The following is a 23,456-nucleotide window of genomic DNA, read 5'->3' as shown; positions in this document are numbered from 1 at the left end:
GAAGGGGGTAGGTGGGGGCTGGGAAAGCCCTCCCTCAGCTGCCAAGTCCCTGTGCAGAACCCTGAGAAGTCCAAGAATTCTCTGTTTGAACTTGACCTCCTAGGTTTTCCTGAAAGTCTAGGTGTCAAGGTAGGAGGATATAACTTATTTTATTAGGCTGTCCCTCAGCTGAATGTATAACTTTTAGAGATGTAGACATATGGCATGTGGGCCTCCATTTGTCCTCTTACCCCAGGCCTTGCAAATGTGAGGGGTGGGCTTGTTCCTAGGTCTCATCCCTTTCTTCCAGATGCCACTTCTGAGGAGAAGCATATTCAGTGAACCCTTCCCCTGCTTATACCTAAGAAGTAAATCAACTCATCCTTGCTTTACACAAAGCCTGTGTTTATTCTTAGGGGTAAAAGCACTAAAGCTAAGCCATTGGTCTCCAAGTTAACTGAGCAAGAGAAGGAACACTTTCTCCAGGAGGAGTGAACAACTCAGTGATATCCTGCGAGAATTTAAAAGTCACGAAAAGTCCTGCTTTCACCTGGGGCAGTCACTTGGTCAAAGAACGGGGAGGAGGCAGGCTTGTCCCTATAGCTGGAAAGTAGCCCTGGAGCCTTTTTTTTTTTTTTTTTTTTTTTTTTTAGTGTGAAGAAAAGGTACATGTGGAAAGCACAAAGCACCTGTTGGCTGGAAGCTCAAAGCATTTTCCTTTTTCTGTCCCTAGAGACCCTGCCAACCACCCTGGAGGAAACAGGAGGTAAATTGCTCAGAATAACAAGCTTGGTGAGGCATCTAAATGGACACCAGCCCATGTTACTTATGGAAGAGAAAAGAGATAAAATGTCTGGCAAACTCTGGAGATTGAGACAAGTTTGTCAGCAATCAGCTGCCCTGAGTGTGCCGAGAAGGCACCAGGCAGGGCCCTTCTCACATTCCTTGTTGTCCTAAAGTGTCTCAGTACACTTAGGAAAAGCACCTAGGTAGGACTATTGACATTAATGTGAAGAGGGAGCAATCAGGCCAGGGAGGAGGGAGAAGTGAGGGTGAGTGGTGAGCAGTGGGTCAGACAGAGCTAATAGGCTCCGCTTGGCCAGCGGCCTCAGGATGTCAGTAAAGCTTAAGCCTAAGAAAGTCTGGTACCTGACCACTCAGCCCAGTGCTGGGTGAGGGGTCAGAACTCAGGCAAGGGGGCACTTACGTGACCCTAAAAGTGAGCGCCTGCTTAAACTCATGCCTTTGGCACCTCGTGTGCCCCGCCCTCACCAGGCCCATGGTTGGTTCTAGGGCCTGTGCTGTGCTGTTCTGAGGCTACACACTCACCAGCAATGGGACAGGTGTTCTCTGTCTTGAGAGAGGAAAGGTAAGGCCTGCCACAGAGACGTGGTCCTCTAATGGCTGGTGGGCTCGCACAAAGCTGGAGCAGGCAGGCTCCCCTTCCCTGGCAGAATTGGGGGGGGGGCACCCGCCCAGCCACCGCCTTCTGCACTCAAGGCTGCTCTCCCAAGATGACTTCAACGTTGCCCTCAGCTGCCTGGCCACTATTCCCTCTGGTCTTCTTTCCCCACGCAATGCATCCTGGCCCGAGGAACTTGCATCCTGGCTCCAGCACTTACGTCTAAGTAGTAGGTAATCTGAGTGAAATTATCTGTGCCTTCCAGCCTGGAAAGTTTCTCTTTGCTCTGTGTGCTGGGCCCTGTGGGATCTCATCAGGCAGGCACTGCTGGGACATGGAGGTGGCCTTTGGGGCTACTAGGGACTTGGTGTGGTCAAAGAGTCAGGGGAAAGGAGAGAGTGGTTTAAAATAAGACCTGGGCTGTAGGGACCTACCACACCACCATCAGGCCATCACCCACTCTTGCACAGACATCTTAAAAGATGTCCGGAGTCTTTGGGGTCCAGAGGGGGTCACATGTCATTCCACAATATAAAGACTTGACTCCCATTTTACCTTCTCAGTCCTGTTTACTGGGAAAACCTTTCCTTTTTTCTGGTTGCCCTCAAAGAGGTCAGTAGAGCCCTTTGTCCCTAATAGGAAGCCCCTTTTGAACACAGGTCTTCCCAAAAAACTCAGGGTGTGGGTCACAAGTGTCCAAGAGCTGCTTCTTTGCCATCTTTGCCGATGCCGGGAGAACATGGGACTTCTGTTGGTGATGGGACAATTTGTGTGGTTGCCTACATAGCAGAACTAAAGTGAACAGGATACTCCTAACATGCACCTTATCCTATTTTAGTGTGGTAGGTGGACTTTTCAGAGCTCCTTCTTCTACTTCCATCTTCATCCAATGCCTTTAAAACTTTTCTTCAGTCTTTCAAATAAAACCCAACTCACCTGCTCTAAAAACTCTCCTCTAAGCAGCGGCAAGGAGAAGAAGCAAAGATAATTGTGTAGCCACAGAGAAACTCTTAAAACAAAGGCATTATCAACAATCATCTTTAATACATACATATTATTTCCATAATAAGATGTGATGCGAGGGCAAAAACTGTGACTCTAAATGATCTGAATCATGTCTAAAGTATATTCCAGACAGACCCTGCAACATGATTATAGCACCTCATAAGAGAGATTTTTCTTCCTAAGTTTCAAGATATGTGTGGCTGATATGTTCAGGGTGGCTTTTTTAAGGACTATCAGAATTAGAGGCACAACTTCTCCCTCTGGTCCAGATGGTACTTCCATTTCCATTTATAGCAATAAAGTAGACATTATAGAGCCTTCAAAGACTGACGAAAATAATTCTACTTTCCCTTCATTTCCTATTACGTGCAGCCCCAAGCAATACCCACACTGTTCCCTATCCCACCGCCTGAGGGTGGGATTCCTCCATTATCTGAATGATTGTAGGCTCCCAAACTGGGCAACCCACTGGGGCTGGGGGTGGAGGACAGAGAGAGCAGCCATACCTGTCCATTGGGCACCTGCCGGTGAGGGAAGATGATCTGCCTCTTATTTATCCCTTTCCTCAGAGCAGAAGTTATCCTCCTACGGCATTATGCTGTTACAACCCTCATACCTCACTGGGACCTGTGCATCCCTGTTCTAAAATAAAATGCATGTGTGATTTCTAAACAGAGAGCCGCTTTAACAGGAAATGTGTAGACACCGTTTGTTCTCTTCCTTTATTGCAACTGTCAGCCTGTCTTCTGGAAGGGAGTTCCATTGCTTAATTACAATAGATAAGCACCACAACATGATGTATAAAGAACATGGGCTCTGAAGCCTGATTGGACTGATGGGTTCAAATCCTGACTCTGCCGCTTAATAGCAGTGATATTTTGGATGCGTCACTCAACCACTCTGTGCCTTGGCTTTACGGGACTAATGAGAGTCTTTCCTCAGAGGGCTGTTGGAAGGCTTACACGGGTTATAATAAGCATGTAGTAAGCCGTTTAAAAGAGTTTGTAAAGTAAATATATAGTTTTAAGTCTATTCAACCTCCCTGCCTCCCCCAAGAACATAAAATCATTTCTTGGTGGTGTTAGGAGGTCTCAGGCCCCATAGGGTATTTCCTAAGGCTCTCACGTAATGAAACTCAAAGACTCACAATGTCAGCCGTGCAGAGCCAAAGTCACAGAGCTGAGGCTACACCTGATAGAGGTCTTAGAGAAATCTACACAAAAATCACCCTCAAATCAGCCCAGTACAAATTGAATATCCCCTTGAAACAATTATAAACAGAATTTTTTTAACCAAAGGAGTTTAAATTCCTTATACTTTTTTTTTTTTTTTTTTTTGTCTTTTTGCCTTTTCTGGGGCCCAACTAGCGGCATATGTAGGTTCCCAGGCTAGGGGTCTAATCGGAGCTACAACTGCCGGCCTATGCCACAGCCACAGCAACGCCAGATCCGAGCCGCGTCTGCAAGCTATATCACAGCTCACGGCATCGCCGGATCCTTAACCCACTGAGCAAGGCCAGGGATCGAACCCGCAACCTCGTGGTTCCTAGTCGGATTCGTTAACCACTGCGTCACAACGGGAATTCCAAATTCCTTATACTTTGATGTGGGGTTTACGCTATTCCTGTGTTGAGTTGGATACAGACATAATTGTGTATGTGTGTTTTAAGTAACTTATTGAGGGGGTAGAATTCATTCAATTGTTTTTTAATCTTTAAACCACCTCATTGAGAGAATAACTGGAAGGAAGCTCTCAGGCTTTCACCTGCTTGCAGAGCTACTCCCAAGCCTCCCCAACATGTGCCCTCCAGGCAAGATTTCATCACCTCACTTGGTAAATGAGAATGACCTTCCTCGTGCTGTAAATGTACTAATTCATACTATGTGAGTGGTATGTTTACTATGTGGTTATTATCAGGTTGTGAAACTATAATAGGCAGATTTTACTAGATCCTTCCTTGTGTGTAGGGACTCATTTGAGTGAATCATCACAGAATGTTTCTCAAGTAGGTAGAGCCTAACACCTAAGTAGGAAGGGCTCAAAGATGTCCATTGATATTGCCTGAGAGTTCAGCTGTGAACTAAGTGTGCCCTTATACTGACTTGTACTAGGAGAGAATGAGAGGCTTCTAGAGGTCCCAGCAGGTTGAATTTTAATGGAGCTGGAGTTTGTCCTTACATAGAGCAAGATGTATTTGTTGGACCAGCTTCCCCGGAGTCGGAAACTCGATGGCACCCAGAGAACACATGGTTGAGAGGCAGGCAGAGGAACTGGGAGGACAGAAAACCAGACCAGGTGCCTGCAGAGCTGTGCTAGGCCTTTAAGAGTCTGCATGAAATTACTTCAAGGGCAGGGAAACTTAGGGCTATGTACAATCTTAGATATTTTCACAGAATTTTTTAGGATAAGAAACCAGAGAGGGGTGGCTTGATTGTTTTTATGCTGCATTATCAGACATCATTTATATGTTCCCTTGGTTTTCCATAAAATATCTTCTATTCATGTTCACTCTTTCAGCTCTATTAGGGAGTTTTGTCCATGCTTTCCTTGGAGTATGTTTTACCCCTAGAACCCTGAACAGTGAAGAAGGAGGAACCAAAAATGAGAGAAGTTAAAGACAAAAACTCTGGAAGAAATTGCCTATCATGCCAGCTAAGTGTCCTTCTCTAGTCCCCAAGCTGGCTCAGATCTCTGAACCAGGGGCCCACTTTCCCAATCTGAGAAAAAAGCTTTCCCTAGCTGCTCATGACCCCCACTTCTTTGTAATGCATCACATAGTCACATCTTTCCAGTTGTGCCCTCTTTGTTCAGTCTGTCCAAGCCTTTCAGCATCAGTCTTTATTCTCTCTTAGGTCCTCAGATATCCCTTTTTGTTTTTTTGTTTTGTTTTGCTTTTGGCCATGCCCATGGCATGTAGAAGTTCCCAGGACAGGGATCAAACCTGCGCCACAGCTGTGGCTGCAGCAGTGATGATGCTAGATCCTTAACCCACTAGGCTACTACGGAATTCTAAGTATCCTTTTTTTATAGCTTAATTTGCCTCTAAATTTGCACTTCCTCATGTTTTTATAAGTATTCTCTATCATATACATAATTTTCACATTGTCCTATTAGATTCGAAGTTCCTTGAAGGTGAATAGCTTCTATCTCCTTTTTAAGGCTCTACCATATCAATATATTAATAGGTTCTTTAGAAGTAAAATATCTTTAATGCCTCACTCTAAAAAATCCACACAGGAAAGGAAAAAAATTGTAATTTCATTCCAAAGAGATACTATTTTTAACTTTTTGGAATATATCCTTCACCACACTTGGTCTTTGCATGCACAAAAATTGACAAAAAAGGGATCTTCATATTCTGTTTCACAACTTTCTCTTTTTATTTTTATGTGGCATGGATATACGTCATTCCTCTGTATAGCAATATAATATTCCAAGGCACAGATGCTTCATAATATTACTAGTCTATTAATAGATACTTATGTTGTTCCAGATGGAATTTTAGGTTATAAGAAGGATATCAAGGATGACTCCCTATTACAAGGTTGAATTTCTGGATAGATGGTGGTAGCACCAATTAAGACAGAGAATACCAAAGAAGTATCAAGTCTCGGGTGGATAAATAATTGTTTCTTTTCCCTGATTATTTCTCTTTACAATAATCTATCAAAATCAGGAACCAACATCAATACATTACTGCTATGGAATCCTCATATTCCTTTCAAGTTTCACTCATTGTCCTAATATGTTCCTTTATAGCAAAAGGAGTCAATCTAGGATCGTGTATAGCATTTAATTGTCACATCTCTTCAATTTTCTTCAGCCTGAAATGGTTCCCTAGTCATTCCTGGTCTTTGATGGCCTTGAAACATTTGAAGATTATAGGCCAGTTGTTTTTCTAGTTCTTTTGTTGGACTCTGTTGTTGTCATTTTCTCATGACAAGATTCAGTGTATACATTTTTGTCAGGAATATCACAGAAGAGATGCTGTGTGCTTCTCAGTATGTTCTGTCAAGAGGTCCTGGATGTCAGTTTGTCCCAGTGCCTGTGGTATTAACCTTGATCACTTGATTAGGTGGTGGCTGCTGGGCTTTCCCATGGTAAAGGTACCCTTTTTTTCTCTTGTAATCATCAAATATTTGTTGGGAGGTACTTTGAAGTTATGTAAATATGCATTCCTCATTCAACTTTCACCCACTACTTAAACATCCCTTGATGCTTTTTGGCTGAATTATTATTATTTTGGTAGCCAAAGTGATTCTCTAATTCTGTCATTATTTTATATTCATTAGCTGGCATTTCTTGGTAAAAAAAGTTTTGTCCTCCCTCCATTTATTATTCATTTATTAAGACATAGACTTATCGATTCTCACTTTATTAAGTGGGTTATAGTCTGCAAGTGTTGTTATTTATTTTGATGCTCAAATTATCCCAGATTTGGCAAATGGGGAGTCCTTCAAACTAGCTTCTCTGTTCTTTTGACATGTCTCCATTATTCTTCTAGAGCTTCCTTGATTTCTGACACCAAAAGATATTCTAGGCTCATCTTGTACTTTCCCTGTCCCAGCCCTGAAATCAGCCATTTGTCTTAAGAGCCTTTGTTTCTTTTAGTGGAGAATGATATTTAGAAGCCAAGATCTGGCCAGTAGGTATGTTCATTGCTATTGGAATGTTGCTGTTCCCTGAATTTCTCAGAATATAGAGATAAGAAGATCTGTTTCTATTTTATTTTATTTAATTAATTTATTTATTTATTTATTTTCCTTTCAGGGCTGCAGCTGCAGCATATGGAGGTTCCCAGGCTAAGGGTCCAATTGGAGCTGCAGCCGCTTGCCTATGCTAGAGCCACAGCAATGCCAGATCCGAGCTGCATCTGCAACCTACACCACAGCTCTGGGCAATGCTAATCCTTTAATCTACTGACTGAGGTCAGGGATCAAACCTGCATCCATGGATACTAGTCAGATTCTTAACCCTCTGAGCCACAACAGGAACTCCCTGTTTCTATTTCTACATCTGTATGTATCAGAACGTCTTTCTCTGATAGGGCAACACCTGTCCTTCATTATTCTTGATACATTTTTTTGCTCAACGCCCCTGTATATAACCAATCTTCTGTTGCCATCACACTCCTGCACAGACGCCCTCATCACCTCACCTGGCCCACCTTCACCCCCTACCCTGGCATAGAGGCCCTTCTCACTCAACTCAGGTCCTAGCAACCCTGTTCCACCTTCACCACCCCCCATTCATAGATGATGCCACATTCCATTTGGGTTCTTATATCTGTGAAAGGCCACTGGAAATTCCACTACCCCCTATCCGGTGGTGCATACTTTGTTTTTGCCCAAGCTAATTGGCCAAAATTATTCAGGAGGAAGGAGGAAGATTGGGGAAAAGTTTCCCTGATTATTTTTGAATTTAAAAATTAACGCAGGAGTTTCTGAAACTTCTGAAATGAATCCAACTAGGAACCATGAGGTTACAGGTTGGAACCATTAGGTTACAAGTTCGATCCACGGCCTCACTCAGTGGGTTAAGGATCTGGCATTGCCGTGAGCTGTGATATAGGTCACAGATGTGGTTTGGATTCAGCATTGCTGTGGTGTAGGCCGGCAGCTGTAGCTCCGATTAGACCCCTAGCCTGGGAACCTCCATGTGCCGCACCCAGTGCAGCCCTAAAAAGACAAAAGACCCCCCCCAAAAAAATTAATGCAAATGTCATTAAAGATAAAGACTAAGGAAATTTTTTTAGACTAGAGACTGAGGAGATAAGACAACTAAATGCAGTGTGGAATCCTGGCCCAAAAAAAGGCCATTATTTGGCAGGTGGTGAAATTTGAATAAGACTGTAGATTAATTTGTAACATTATAGCAATGCTAATTTCCTAGTACTATGTACTATGTAAAATGTACTGTTATAATTTTACTATGACTATGTAAATGTTAACATTAGGGAAATCTGGGTGAAAGGTGTATGGGAACTCTCTGTACAATTTTTGTACTATTTTCCATAAGTATGAAATTATTTAAAAATGGAAACTTTCTTAGGTATAGTCAGCCCTTAAACAACTCAGGTGTTAAACCATGTACCTTAGAGTTAGCCCTCTGGACCCACAGTTCCTGCACATCTGTGGAGTTAACCAACATGGACTATGTAGTAGTGTAGTATTTACTGTTGAAATATATCTGCTTGTAATTGTCCAGTTCACACCCACATTGTTCAACAATCAAATGTATTATCTTTAGAAAAATTTAAATAATACCGAAATATTCAAACTAAAAAATGTGGAAGAAAATAAAGATGAAATAGTACTAATCTACCCAAACTCTCCCAGAAAATAGAAGAGAGACTACTTCTCCCTTCATTATCCTGATACCAATATCAGAAAAAGATATCACAATTTAGGGAGTTCCCACTGCGGTGCAGTGGGTTAATGATCCAGCTTGTTTCTATGAAGGTGCCAGTTGGATCCCTAGCCTGAAACAGTGTGTTAAGGATCCAGTGTTATTTTAACTGTGGCATACGTTGCAGCACCAGCTCGAATTTGATCCCTGTCCCAGGAACTTCCATGTGCCCTGGGGGCAGCCCCCCCCCCAAAAAAAATAGATAGCACAATTTTTTTTTTTTTTTTTTTTTTTTTTTTGCTATTTCTTGGGCCGCTCCCGCGGCACATGGAGGTTCCCAGGCTAGGGGTCAAATCGGAGCTGTAGCCACCGGCCTACGCCAGAGCCACAGCAACGCGGGATCCGAGCCGCGTCTGCAACCTACACCACAGCTCACAGCAACGCCGGATTGTTAACCCACTGAGCAAGGGCAGGGACCGAACCCGCAACCTCATGGTTCCTAGTCGGATTCGTTAACCACTGCGCCACGATGGGAACCCCCAGATAGCACAATTTTAAAAAATGGACACTGCACTAATGTTCTTATGAATCTAAACATGACCATTCTTTACAAAATATTAGCAAGTCAAATCCAGCAATATACAAAAAGCATAATACATCATGACCACGTAGTGTTTATACCTGGAATGCAAAGTTGATTCAACATGCAAAGAAATCAACAATGTAATTCTCCATGTCAGAAAACTAAAAAAGAGAAAAGATGTAATCACCTCAGTAGGTGCAAAAGAAAAAAAGGGGCAAAAAGCATTTGACAAAATCCAACATCTTTTCATGATTAAAAAAAAAAAAACCTCAGGTGACTAAAAATAGAAGAGAACTTTCAAACTGATGAAGAACATCATTTGAGTATTTTCCCCCTCAAACTGGGAACATGGCAAGATGTCTCCTTTTACTCCTTCTATACAACACTGAATTGGTGCTCTTTGCCAGTACAGTAAGGCAAGAGAAAGAAATAAAAGGCCTACAGCTTGGGAAAAAAATTAAAATATTATCATCTACACAGAAAGAATCTATAAAACAGCAGAGAGAACTTTAAGTGAGTTTAGTAAAGTCACAGAATGTAAGGACATTATACAAAAATCATATTTCAAGATACTAACAGTAAATAATTACAAATTCAAATTTTTAAAATGACATTTACATTAGCTTAAAAAAACATGAAATTCTTAGGAATAAGTCTGATAAAACATATATAAGATCTAATGGTGAAAACTGTAAAATATTGCTGATAAAATTTAAAGACCCTGCGGCACTATATACAATAGCCAAGACATGGAACCAACCTAAATATCCATCAAGAGAGGAGTAGATAAAGAAGATGTGGTACATATACACAATGGAATATTACTCAGCCATTGAAAGAAATAATGGCATTTGCAGCAACATAGATGGACCTAGAAATTATCATGCTAAGTGAAGTCAGTCAAACATCAAATGCTATCCCTTACCTGTGGAATATGAAAAAAGGACACAATGATCTTCTTTGCAGAACATCCACTGACTCACAGACTTTGAAAAACTTATGGTTTGGGTTGGGGGGTCGGGGAATGCGCTGGGGGTTTGGGATGGAAATGCTATAAAATTTGGTTGTGGTGATCGTTGTACAACTATAAATGTAATAAGATTCATTGAGTAATTAAAAAGAAAAACCCAGAGTTCCTGTCATGGCTCAGTGGAAACGAATCTGACTAGCATCCATGAGGACGCAGGTTCAATCCCTGGCCTTGCTCAGTGGGTTAAAGATCTGGCATTGCTGTGAGCTGTGGTGTAGCTCTCAGATGTGGCTCATATCTGGCATTACTGTGGCTGTGGTATAGGCCAGCGGCTACAGCTCCGATTCAAGCCCTAGCCTGGGAATCTCCATATGCCATGGGTGTGGCCCTAAAAAAAATTATAGAAGACCTAAATAAGTGGAGATATACCATGTGCATGAATCAGAAGAGTCAATATTATTAAAATGTCATTTCTTCCTAAATTAGGTTCAAAGCAACCCCAATCAAAATCCCAGCAGGCATTTTTTTTTCTTTTTTTAGAAATTGAAAAGCTGGTTCTTAGACATGTGGAAATACAAAGAATACAAGGTAGTCAAAACTATTTTGAAAAAGAACAAAGTTGGAGGACTCACATTACCGTATTTCAATTTTTTATGACTCTGTTGTAATCAAGACGACAGTGTTATTTTGACATCTGGATTGATGTGTAGATCAATAGAACAGAATAGAGAGTTTAGAAAATAGACTCATATATGTAAGTCAATGGATTATGGACAAAGCTGACAGAATAGTTCAGTGGAAAAAAGATAGTCTTTTCAACAAATGGTGATACTGTAACCATTGGCCATACATGTACAAAAAGTGAACTTTAACCTTTACCTTTACCATATATAAAGATTAACTTGATAGGCAAATCTGTAGAGACAGAAAATAGATTAGTGGTTGCTTAGAGCTGAAGGGGTGGGAGGGAAAACATGAAGTCACTTCTAGTGAGTATAAGGTTTCTTTTTGGTTCGATAAAATTAGATCGTAGTGATAATTGCACAACTCTAAATATACTAAAAAACCACTGACTTGTGCACTTTAAGTGGATTAAATGTGTAGCATGTGAATTATATCTCAAGTTGTTAAAAAATTAATTCAAAATGAATCATAGACTTAAATGTAAGAGCTGGGACTATAAAATTCTAGAACAAAATATGGGAAAATTTTTTGTCACCTTGGGTTTGGCAAAGATTTCTTAAATATAAAATAAGAAGGAAAAATTACATAAGGAAAAAAGAATAAATTACATTTCATCTAAAAGACACATTCAAAAGATACTATTCATAAAATCAAAATGAGTCAAAGCCTGGGAGAAAACACTTGCAAAAACACATCTCTGATAAAGAATTTATATCCAGAATATGTTAATCTTACAATCCAGTATTAGAAAGGCAACTCAATTTTTTGGTGGACAAAAGACTTGAAGACACGTCACCAAAAGTAATATACAAATGGCCAATAAGCACATGAAAAGATCTTCCATATTACTGGTCATTAGGGAAATAGAAATTAAAACCATAATGAGATAACACTACCCACCCACCAGACTGGCCCAGATCCAAAAAACTGCCAATACCTCAAGGTAGTGAAGATGCAGGGCAGCTGGGATACTCATGGCGGGAATTCAAAATGGTACAGCCACTTTGGAAAACAGTTTGATAGTTTCTTATAAAAATGAATCATATACTTCACATATGACACAATGATCTCACTACTAGATGTTACCCAAGAGAAAATTTACAACACAATGACTTATGCAAAAATGTTTACAGCAGCTTTATTTATAATTGCCTCATGGATGCTTGTCAGAGTCATTACCACAGAGCCACAATGGGAACTCCTCTATGCCACTTATGTTAATAATTTGTCTAGGAGTTAGTTCCCACTGTGGCTCGGTGGTTACGAGCCTGACTAGTATCCCTCAGGAGGCAGGTTTGATCCCTGGCCTCGCTCAGTGGGTTAAGGATCCAGTGTTACCGTGAGCTGTGGTGTAGGTCACAGACATAGCTTGGATCCCGCGTTGCTGTGGCTGTGGTGTAGACTGGCAGCTATAGTTCAGATTCCATCCCTAGCCTGAGAATTTCCATATGCCTCAGGTGGGGCCCTAAAAAAGAGCGAAAAAGAAAAAGTTTCTGTTTTTTTCAGATACTTATATTTGTATATCTGAACACTCACTTACGTTGGTAAAAATCCATAAATGTGATACCATGTTATGTACTGTCTTGTAACCTGCTTCATTCACTTTACTTTTCATTATTGTTTTTCAGTACGAAAGAATCTCTCTCCTCTCCCACCTTAGCCCACCTCACTGTCAAGGATGCAGCTGGCTTTCCATAACTGCTATTGACCATCTCTGCTTGCCAGGAGTCAGTTGGCCAGAGAGGGTCAGCCTGACCAACAAGAGGAACAGACTTATTCCAGCAGCTGTCAGCATCCAGAGGACACTGTGTTCCTTGGATCTATTACCAAACCAGCCAGGTCAGTTTCTCCTCCTATTTCAAAGAAAATTTCCTCTCATACTCCTTGAATGGCCAAGTATTTGGCCTGTAATCCTGCTTCAGGGGTGGGGGAAGAGGAGAGTCTGGCCGAGAAGAAAGTTTTCCTATAAATACAGAACATTATCATCCCTATTTATTTATTATGTATTTGTTTATTTTCATCAATATGCTTAGAGCTTAGACAAGTCAACTGATCCTTGAGAGACTTGTTCAAGGTCACACATGCCACTGGCGGTGACAGGAAGGAAGAAGGTGAGATGGCTGTGCTGACTTGAGCCAGCAGAGAGGCTGTGCCAAGTACTGCCATCCTTACCAAACCCAGAGAGGAATTCCAGAGGCCCGGAGTTCAGTGTTGGCAGGTGGAAGAGATGGTTGGATTTTGGAACATTATGAGTCAGCTTATAGCAGCATTTTCCCCACGTGCCCTTAGAAAAAGCACCTACATGCTCGAGACACCTAACTTCGCCGCCGTAGGGAAAAGGCATCTCAGACTGCTGTCCCTGACACCCTTGACCTACTACCTTGGTCAAGTGCATGGCAACTTCAGGCTGTGCTGATCACAGAAGGGTCTCAGTCCTCATAAGGAATTTGCAAGTCAAATTCTCCAACTCACTCCTCTACCAACTGGAGTGGGCAGAGAGCTTACGTAACTTGGTAGAGGCAGCAGCAACTATGCTGCACTTGATTAAAAGGAGTAGTTGGGGGTCATATGACTAGGTCATTTCCAAGGTTCCTTTCCACTCTAAAGTTCTCTATTATGCTCCTAGGCCAAGGCAGCAGCACTGTGGTTAAAAAACACACATTTCAACATCAGAGAGGCTTGGGTTCAGGTCCTGACCTGAACCAGCTAAGTGATGTTGGGCAAGTGACTTGTCCTTGCTCAGCTTCATTTGCTTCATCTTCACTGGGCTGTTCGGAGGCCTCCATGACATGATACAGGACTTGCCATAGCATCTAGCACAGCAAAAATGCTCAGTACTGTGGCTACTGTTATTATTATTATTAAGAAATGTAACTATCTGGGAAAATACACAGTTTTTCTAGACACAAGGGTCCTTCCTTCTGAAACTGTGACTGAATAAAATAAAAGAGGATGTGACGATCTGCAAGAGAGGACTTGTCAGACAGTTCTTTTTATTTTTTATTTTTTACTTTAAAAGGTCAGAGTGATAACCATAAGGAATGGTTCTCAGAAATAGTTATTGAAGAAAAATGAGAGGGGAGGTTAAGGCGCTCAAGGTCACAACACTAATTAATTTGCTGGTCTATTCCTAACTTCAAATTTCTCCTGTGTCCCTTTCAGGCATCCTGTTTGAGCACCATGCTGCCTAACTCTAACTCTGCTCTGGTATTAGAAGTGTTTCTTAGAGTCTCTGGGTTGTGTTAATATGAAGCTATCATTTATTAAGCACTTATTTTCCTGGCACTGTGCTCAAATCATTGTTCATTCAGTCCTTCAAATGCCCTGTGCGCCCTATGTGCAAGTATCACTTTCCTATTTTACGGCAGAGAAACTAAGGCACAGAGAGGTTCATCACATTGCCAAAGGTCACACAGCCTGTAAGTGGTAGTGTCAGAATTCTGGCAGTGATTTAATTCAGTGGGTCCAAGGGAGTCAGTATCTGATGGGTCCCTGTCAGCTCTAAATCATGGCTATATGAATCTGAGGATTTTGAGTCCTAAGGCACTCTGAGGTACCCAACATTTGAAGCACAAGATGAGCCCCCTAAAACTTGCCTTGGTGCTTCTGTGTGGTGGTGGGAATGACTCACATCAAAGCAAGAGCTAGAGAAGAAGAGTCTGATCCTTGCTTGGCAGCAGACTCTCAGCCTGCCCTCTTCAAACTAGAAGAGAAAGGTCATTCCATTGGACTTTCCCACATTCAACATCAAGGGGCTTTCTCCCTAGAATATTCTCCAAATCTCCAAAGACACAATGGGTGACTTAAAACATGATTCAGAAGACGCCAGTAAAGCTGAGAGTTGAGAGCTGAGCCTGTCAGGGAAGCCCTGTGGATTTGGACCGAAGGAACAGCAAGCAGAAAGGCTTAGGGCTTTATTTCTGCCCATGATCCTGGCCCAGTTTCTGTGTGCAAAGAAAAGCAGAAGGTACAATCTGAAAAGCATTAATAACTAGTAGTATGTGTTAGTAGCTAAGAGGCCAGCATAGGCTACCAATTATAAGGGTATGGTGTCAGGAATCAGCACACTTGAATTTTATTGCCTGTAAGGTCTCTTATGAGCTGGGTTGGAATTGGTGTGTTATTTACCCTCTCTGGGCCTCATATCCTCACCTCTAAGTTGGAATAATAAGGAAGGTCATTGTGAAGATGCCTGTAAAGCATGAAGCCCAATGTCCAGGGCATGGAAAGTGTTTTACAAATGTCTGCCAGTATTAACTGTGATTCTAAATAAACACTCTTGGAGGTCTCTTGCAGCACAGCAGGTTAAAAATCTGGCGTCGTCATTATAGCAGCTTGGGTCGCTGCTGTGGCATGGGTTTGATTCCTGGCCTAGAAACTTTCACATGCTGCAAGCATGACCAACCAACCAACCAACCAACAAACAAGCCTCTTTGCAGCATTGCTCCAAATACTCGGTAAACATTCTCAGCCGATTTCAGTGGCCTCTGTTGGCTAGTTTGGCAAACAAGCTCAGAGTCGTCTCTCAGTTTCCCTTGCTTCCTACCTGCCTTTAAAGTGATGTATGGAAATGTTTATTTTTCAAAATAGTGTCACATACATACTCATATATTCCTGTTGGGGAAGCAAAATAGTACAGAGACTTTGAAAAACAGTCTGGCAGTCTTTTATAAAGTTAAACATACACTTACCATATGACCCAGCAATCCCACTCTCGGGTACTTATCCAAGAGAAATGAAAACTTATGTTCATACCAAAACCTGTATGCAAATATTTATAGAAGCTCTACTTATAATCATCAAAAACTGGAAACAACCCACATGTCCTTCAGCTGGTGAATGGATAAACCAACTAGTATATGCATCCATGCAAGGCTACCTCGCAGTAACAAGAATGGACTGGTGACATATGCCACAACTCGGATGAATCCCAAATGCAAAGTGTGAGAAGCTAGACTCAAAAATCTACTGTAGGAGTTCCCGTTGTGGCGCAGTGGTTAACGAATCCGACTAGGAACCATGAGGTTGCGGGTTCGGTCCTTGGCCTTGCTCAGTGGGTTAAGGATCCGGCGCTGCCGTGAGCTGTGGTGTAGATTGCAGATGCAGCTTGGATCTCTCATTGCTGTGGCTCCAGCGTAGGCCAATAGCTACAGCTCCGATTAGACCCCTAGCCTGGGAACCTCCACATGCCATGGAAGTGGCCCTAGAAAAGGCAAAAAGACCCAAAAAAAAAAAAAAAGCTACTGTTTGATGCCACTTCTGTGATATTATAGAACAGGTAAGATTGTGGATGTAGAAAATAGGTCAGCTGTGGTTTTCAGGGGCTGGAGGCAGTGGGAGGGATTGACTAGAAAGGGGCACAGAAGAATTTGGCAGGTGGGAGGGGGGGTGGAATTGTCCTGCACTGTGGTGCTAGGTTGCTTGACTGCATTTGTCCAAACTGGCAGAAATGTATGCTAAAAAGGGTGAATATTTAAGTTATACCTCAATTTGAAAAAAACAAAAAAACAAAAGAAAATATCGACACATACGTAATCTCACTTTAGCCCCACATCGTCATCACTTAGGGCAGGTTCTCTCTCTTTTGCTCTGAGAAGGTAAGGCCTGTAGAGGGACATGGAGCTGCAGTGGGGAACCCCTGGGAACCTTAGGTAAGGACCCAGCCCCCTTACTGAAAGCCACTTCCGCTCTGACTGGTGAGGTGCTCCAAGACTGTAGCCCCTGCACTTCTCTCTCCCACCTTTCCTTTCCCATAAATGTCTAATGTTTTGAGTCGTCCATTTAAATAACACCAAGAATTAATCAATTAGTTTGTTAACTAAAAGTTGAATGATGGATATCTGAGTTCCACAAAGCTTCAGAGAGCCATGTTCCTTTCAAGGTCACCTACTTTGTCATGGGTTAGAGACAAAGGACACTTCTTTGAAGGAGCCATATGCCCCTGGGAGATACATGTTCCTCTACTGTAAAAGGAACTTGGGGTTGGTAGGCAAAATATTCTCGCTAGGGTAAGGAAGAAGCCGGATCAAAGCTGCAGACTGTCAGACTTAGCAGTGACTTCCACGTTGCCTCGAGGAATACATTTTGCTTTTGGAGAGCATCACAATGAAGACTCTGAATTATTATTTTAAATAAGAGCTATTGTCCCATTCAACTTCAGATATCTCCACTGAAGATCTGTAATTTTTGTTTGCTCTTTTAAAATTGGGCTTTGATTATATGATCCAATATATAAGCAAAATTATTCCATTATATTGAAATTTCTCCTACCTCGTATAAACTGTTGTATATCAGTCGCAGTCACCAAAGTGATCAGTGGAATAACTTCCATCAGCAAACTTCCAACGTCTTTAAGGAAGCTAACCCTACAGAACAAAACATCCCCTGCTGCCCCTTTCTTCCAAAAGCTGCGAAGAGATGCCTTTGGTTTTCTGACAAAGGAGTCAAATTAGTTCAAGGACTACAAGTAAGGTGTAGACTAAACACAGATTGGCCTTTGACATAATCTCCTCCTCTTCACCCTGACCCCTAAGTCCTCAGAATTGTTGAAACCCATTTTGAGAAGAATTCAGAGCCAGGCGTTATTAACAAGGACCGCCCTGCCAAGCACACTGTGTGGAGCAAAACCCAAAGAGCCTCTTCTTTTTCTATCAAAAAAAGGTCAGGTAGGGAAACTCGACTCACCTCCCTGGCAAAGATGAAACCATCTTCATGTTTTTTTTCTCCAGATACTTCTAAGAATGATTTAACAATTACCTATGCAGCCCATAAATTATGATGGCACGAATAAGTGCAAGTTTCACCATTTACTGTGTACCTACCATGTGCCAACTATCGTGCTGGGTGCCAGAGATACGATTAGGGGTCAAATGGGCATGGTCTCTGACCTCATAGAGCTTGCAGTCTAATGGGATGGTAATGCAAAATTAGTATATAAACACCAAATAAAAACAGATGGCAGCATTCTCTTGTGGCGCAGCAGGTTAAGGATCTGGCATTGTCACTGGGGCAACTTGGGTGGCTACTGTGGCACAGGTTCAATCCCAGGCCCAGGTGGGAATTTCCACGTTCCACAGTGCAGCCAAACTGCCCTCCCGCCCAAAACAAAAACAGATGGTGATTATCTTAGTTGATTTGTGCTGCTATAACAAAATGCTATAGGCTGGATGATTTATAACAACCTAAGTCTATTGCTTACAGTTTTAGAGGCTGAAGGTTCAAGGCACTGGACAGTCTACTCTGTAGGGAGAAAAAAATATAGGAGGAATACTCTGGCTCTGTGCTCCCTCCATTACCTCATCAATTTTGAGAACAAGAGGAGAAACTGATTGCCTGTGGCTCATCCCATTCCCACTAACCCAGCTTTGAAGCATACAGGAAGACTTTCTGGAGGAGGTGATGGCTAAACCCCAAAGGATGAGGGAAACAAGAGGAGTGAGTAGTAGTTTGGAGGAAATAACACGCAGGGCAGAGGAAAGAGCATGTGGAAATTCCTAAAGGCAAAAGAAAACATGGTTCTTTGTGAGGAAGGCAAGAAATTCTGCATGGCTGGAGTATAGAGGATGAGAGATCAGAAGCTAAAAGATGAAGCTAGCAAAGAAGCCAGATCATGAAGAGTCTTATGTGCCCAACTATGGCATCTGGGCTTTATCTTGAGGGCATTGAGAGGGGTAGAAAGGTTTAATCTAAACAGTATAAATAGGAATTCCCTGGTGGCTCAGCTTTTTAGGGATCTGGCATTTGTCACTGCTGTTCCTTGGGTTCGATCCCTGGCCCTGGAACTTCCACATGCCCCAGGCCTGCCCCCCCCCCAAAAAAAGGGGGAATATAGATACATCATTTCTGCTAGATCAATCTGGCTGCAGGGTAGGGAGCAGGCAGGAGAAGGCTTGGAAGTTCCCAGCCCTCTGAAAAATGAGAAGAGGAGGAAGGGGTCCTTGGCTGTGCTAGATCTTCCTTTTGGCCCTCCGGATTGTATTGTCTTGAGCCAGGGGTCTGAGTTCCTCTCAGAGAGCCCTCTCCAAAGGGCCTCGGTCCCAGCTCCGATAACCACTCATTCTCTCTCCCCTCCATGCCGAGAGGTAGGCTCAGAGTCCCAGTGGTACTACGCAATCCTTGAATTTCTTTACACTCTGCCCACATATTTGTAAACAACTTCGTTATTAAACACTCCTCAGATGATCCTAATTTGAGTATGCCAGCTGGTTCCTGCTGAGATCCTTGTGGTTCCACCCCCTCCCCCAAAGAGAGAGAAAGCAAACATAATGACATGGAAAAAGGATGGGACATCTCCCTAAGGATTATGGCTTGAAAAGTTTGCTGCTTAGGAAAGATAACAGACTTACTGAGATAGTGGTTGTCTTTTAATAGCCCTACTATTTTGGTAAAGATGATGCTGCTCACTTAAAAAGGAAAGAAAAAGAAAAATCTTTGGAAATCTCACCTCCTAGAGACAAATTTGCTGCATATCTTCTGCACATTTCTCTAAACATATATACTCAGACAGATATGTTCAACTTTATATGAATGAATCACACTCCAAATGCTGAGTGAGACCTATTTTTTCTTATCCATAAGCCTCAAGTTTTGAGTTGCCTGTGGAATAATCCAAGTAGACCCATCCGGAAGCAAATTGAATATAGCACCCTGGAGTCTTGGAGTCGCCATAAGAGAGAAGAGAGATGGCCATGAAAGCTTCAGGAGGCGGAGGGTGGAGGGGAGGAGGGGACGGCCACCACAGAGCCACTGGAACCCAAACACTGACAGGGCAAGAAGAACCAGAGGTGCCAGAGAAGGAGCAGCTATGGAGGTGGGAGGAAAGCAGGAGAGTTCTTGGCCTTGGAGAAAGAGGGGTGGTCCACAGTGAGGAAGGCCACTGTAAGGTCCAGTGAGGAAAGGGCTTTGGATTTAGCAATAAAAAGGTAGCTGATGGCCTGGATAAGAAGATGTTAGTCAAGTAGTAGAATGGAAACCAAATTGTAAAAGAGCTGAAGAGACACAATGGAGATAGTCAGCCTGTTCTCCCTGGCTGGGGTTCCCCTCCTTCCTCACTGGAGCCTTTTCAAACTGTAATGTGTGTATTCATCACCGGGGCATATTGTTACAGTGCAGATCTGATTTAGTAGGTCTAGGGTGGGCCCTGTACTTCCAGCAAGCTCCCTGGTGTTGGGATTACCACTGGACCAAACTTAAAGTAGCAAGGGGTTAGACTGAGCTGCCCATTGCCAAGGCCATATCTTCATAAGTTCACAGAAGAGCCTTAGCAAACACACTTAAGTGTACAGAGATAAAAACGAATTCTTGGAGTTCCCATTGTGGCTCAGCAGAAACGAATCTGACTAGCATCCATGAGGACGCAGTTTCCATCCCTGGCCTTGCTCAGTAGGTTAAGAATCTGGTGTGGCTGTGGCTGTGGTGTAGGCTCACAGCTACAGCTCCAATTCGACCCCTAGCCTGGGAACTTCCATATGCTATGGGTATGGCCCTTAAAATGAATAAATAAATAAATAATTTAAAAAAAATTTTTTTAAATCTTAGGGTCTTTGATTATTATTCACATCAGAAAGGTACTAAAAATTAAAACTAGAGGAAATTTCTGCACTCACATGTCTAGTTCTTTGTTCTCATATGTACCTACCTCATCAAAGTCCCTCCATTTGGATCACTTAAAAGTGCTTAAGTTCCAAACTTGACAAGATTTTCTAGTAATCTTTTAGTTATTATTTCTGCTTTAATTGCATTAGGCCTAAGAACATGTTCTCTAAGATCACAGTCCTTTGAAATTTATTAATATTTTCTTTATGGCTCAAAGCATGGTCAATTTTTGTAAATGTTCCGTGAGTGCTTAAAAAGAACATACTCTACAATTGTTGGGTGCAGTGTTTTATGTCTTTTAGGTCAAACATATTAACTGGCTTGACAGCACTTCATATTCTATGAATTACTAAAAAGAGATGTGTTGAAATCATCAGTCTCTCTACCTGGGAAGCCTTTCTTCTTCACCTCTCCTACTTGCCAGGTCTTCCATCCAACTATTGGGTTCATAGTGACCAAAATCTGACCCGGTCCCTGCAGACCCAGCCCTTCGTCTCATGGAGCTGACAGTCTAAAGTTGACCTAGTTACAAGACCTCCTCACCTCCCCGCAATCCTGGAAATATTTTTCCTTCCTCAGCTTTTAGTATCATTCACTGCCTATACAGCTAATTTAACATATAGATCATCTGTCTTCATTGCAATTATTCGTTCATAATTTACTCCAGCTTTTGATTCCAGGTGGGCATAGATTATCCTATTTTTTTTAATAAAACTGCTTTATTTAGATACAATTATTAGGAGTTACTGTCGTGGCTCAGTGGTTAATGAATCCGATTAGGAACCATGGGGTTGTGATTTCGATCCCTGGCCTTGCTCTTAGGTTGAGGATCCAGCATTGCTGTGAGCTATGGTGTAGGTTGCAGACACGGCTCGGGTCCCGAGTTGCTGTGGCTCTGGCATAGGCTGGTGGCTACAGCTCCAATTAGACCCCTAGCCTGGGAACCTCCATATGCCGTGGGAGCGGCCCAAGAAAATGGCAAAAAGACAAAATAAATAAATAAATAAATAAATAAATAAATACAATTATTGACAAACCATAACATTCACTCTAGTAAAGTGTACGATTCATGGAGGACTATCATGTTTATCTTGGCATCCTTGGTAGCGGTGGTCCTCCATCTTGGTTGCACATTGGAATCACCTGCGTAGCTTTAAAAAAAAATACAGCTACCTGGTTTTCCCCCCAGACGTTCTGATTTAATTGGTTTGGGGTGTGGTCTGAGCATCAGAATTTGTAAAACAGGAGTTCCTGTTGTGGCTCAGCGGATTAAGAAGCTAGCATAATGTCCCTGAGGATTCGGCTTCTATCCCTGGCCTCCCTCAGTGGGTTAAGGATCTGGTGTTGCCACAAGCTGCAGTGTAGGTTCTCAAATGCAGCTTGGACCCTGTCTTGCAGTGGCTGTGGCTTAAGGCCTCAGCTGTACCTCTGATTCGACCCCCAGCCTGGGAACTCCCAAATGCCACAGGTGCAGCCATAAAAAGAAGATGAAATATTTTTTAAAGGATTTGTAATGCCTCAGAGTGATTTTAACTTGTAGCCTGTGTTGCCTTATAGTGCCTTGCACATAACCGCCAATCAATAATTGTTGTAATCATGAATTAGCCCTAACTTCCAGCAGATTAGCTCATCCGAGAACTACCTTCTCTGTCTCCCTTATATATCCCAGCGGCTCTTACAATGGTCTGCTTATGTCTGTCTCCTCCACTTAGAGTGAAAGGAAGACTGAAACAAAAGCATTTAGAAAAGATAAGTTTACTTGCAAAGATGTGCAGACTTCAGTAGGACTGGATTACTGAATAAGGAACACAACAGATGTTAAAGGAAAAATGTAAAGATTACCATGTTTACATTTGCCTCTTCAGCTGGGGTAGTGTGCGCACATGGGGAGATATGTCACAAATGACATATTCCCAAATTTCTGTAATCAAAAGTCAGGGATAAAATGGTTTGCATTAGGGAATCAGTAACTGATGGAAAAGCTCAAGATATCATTCATTTTCGAAACCAGGTGTAAAGTGTGGTTCAGTTACTTTTTCTTAGTAGTAGTATTTTTCTTCCGGTGGTACTTGATGAACATACTCTTAAATTGGCAGCAGGGCAGTCTCGTTTTTGTTTCCACAACTGTGGGCTTCATGAAGATGGGTAACGTTCAGGTCTTATACATTATGGCATTCTTGTGCTGGCATATGTTAGGTGTTCAATAAATATTGGGGAAATAGCTATGATCATACCGCATGCAGCAGTTTTTGTTTTTTTGTTGTTGCTGGTTTTTTTTTTTTTTTTTTTTTTGGTCTTTTTGCTATTTCTTGGGCCGCTCCCGCGGCATATGGAGGTTCCCAGGCTAGGGGTCGAATCAGAGCTGTAGCTGCCAGCCTAGCCAGAGCCACAGCAACGCGGGATCCGAGCCGCGTCTGCAACCTACACCACAGCCCACAGCAACGCCGGATCGTTAACCCACTGAGCAAGGCCAGGTATCGAACCTGCAACCTCATGGTTCCTAGTCGGATTCGTTAACCACTGCGCCACGACTAAAACTCCCGCATACAGCAGTTTTTAAGTGGGATTTTAAGTGGATAGAGAGCTGTTTCTCATTTGATATACTGATTATGCTACTCTGAACTGGGGCACTTCTTAAACTGCTTAGACTACAACCAATTCAGAAGGCGTTTTTATTTCCACGTAAGCAGTTGTTGAGGGTCAGGATCTGGGAATGTACAAGCCTCACTTGAGTAGCAAAATGGTCACTCCAGGGTGAATGAATACAAGAGTCTCGTGGGAATGGTCCCTCAGCTAGGCCGGTCATCCTGCCTGTCCAGTAACACTAACACCTGCCATTGACACCTCTTCGCTACCAGATCCCCAGGGTCCACGTGAGCATCCGCAGCCGC

General features: G+C 42.5%; 1 long non-coding RNA gene across 2 annotated transcripts in view; it reads left to right on the top strand.

The window, feature by feature from the left end:
* Positions 1-16,229, top strand: part of LOC102158121 (uncharacterized) — a 60,857-nt gene extending 44,628 nt beyond the window's left edge. The window contains exons 5-6 of one of the 2 annotated variants that reach the window (XR_014810995.1): positions 713-745; positions 12,600-15,266. This is a non-coding gene — a long non-coding RNA (uncharacterized LOC102158121). Of the gene's footprint in view, positions 1-712; positions 746-12,599 lie in introns of both variants that reach the window. The other variant, XR_014810993.1, reaches the window with a different exon arrangement.
* The last annotated feature ends 7,227 nt before the right edge of the window (positions 16,230-23,456 follow it).

The sequence above is a fragment of the Sus scrofa genome, chromosome 7 (genome assembly GCF_054392235.1).
Source record: "Sus scrofa isolate SSC_HxYL_T2T_F1_AM1 chromosome 7, Sscrofa_HxYL_maternal_Yorkshire_Landrace_v2.0, whole genome shotgun sequence".
Taxonomy (NCBI): Eukaryota; Metazoa; Chordata; class Mammalia; order Artiodactyla; family Suidae; genus Sus; species Sus scrofa.
The sequence above is the reverse complement of the archived record's forward strand: the minus strand, read 5'-3'. Positions and strand labels throughout refer to the sequence as shown.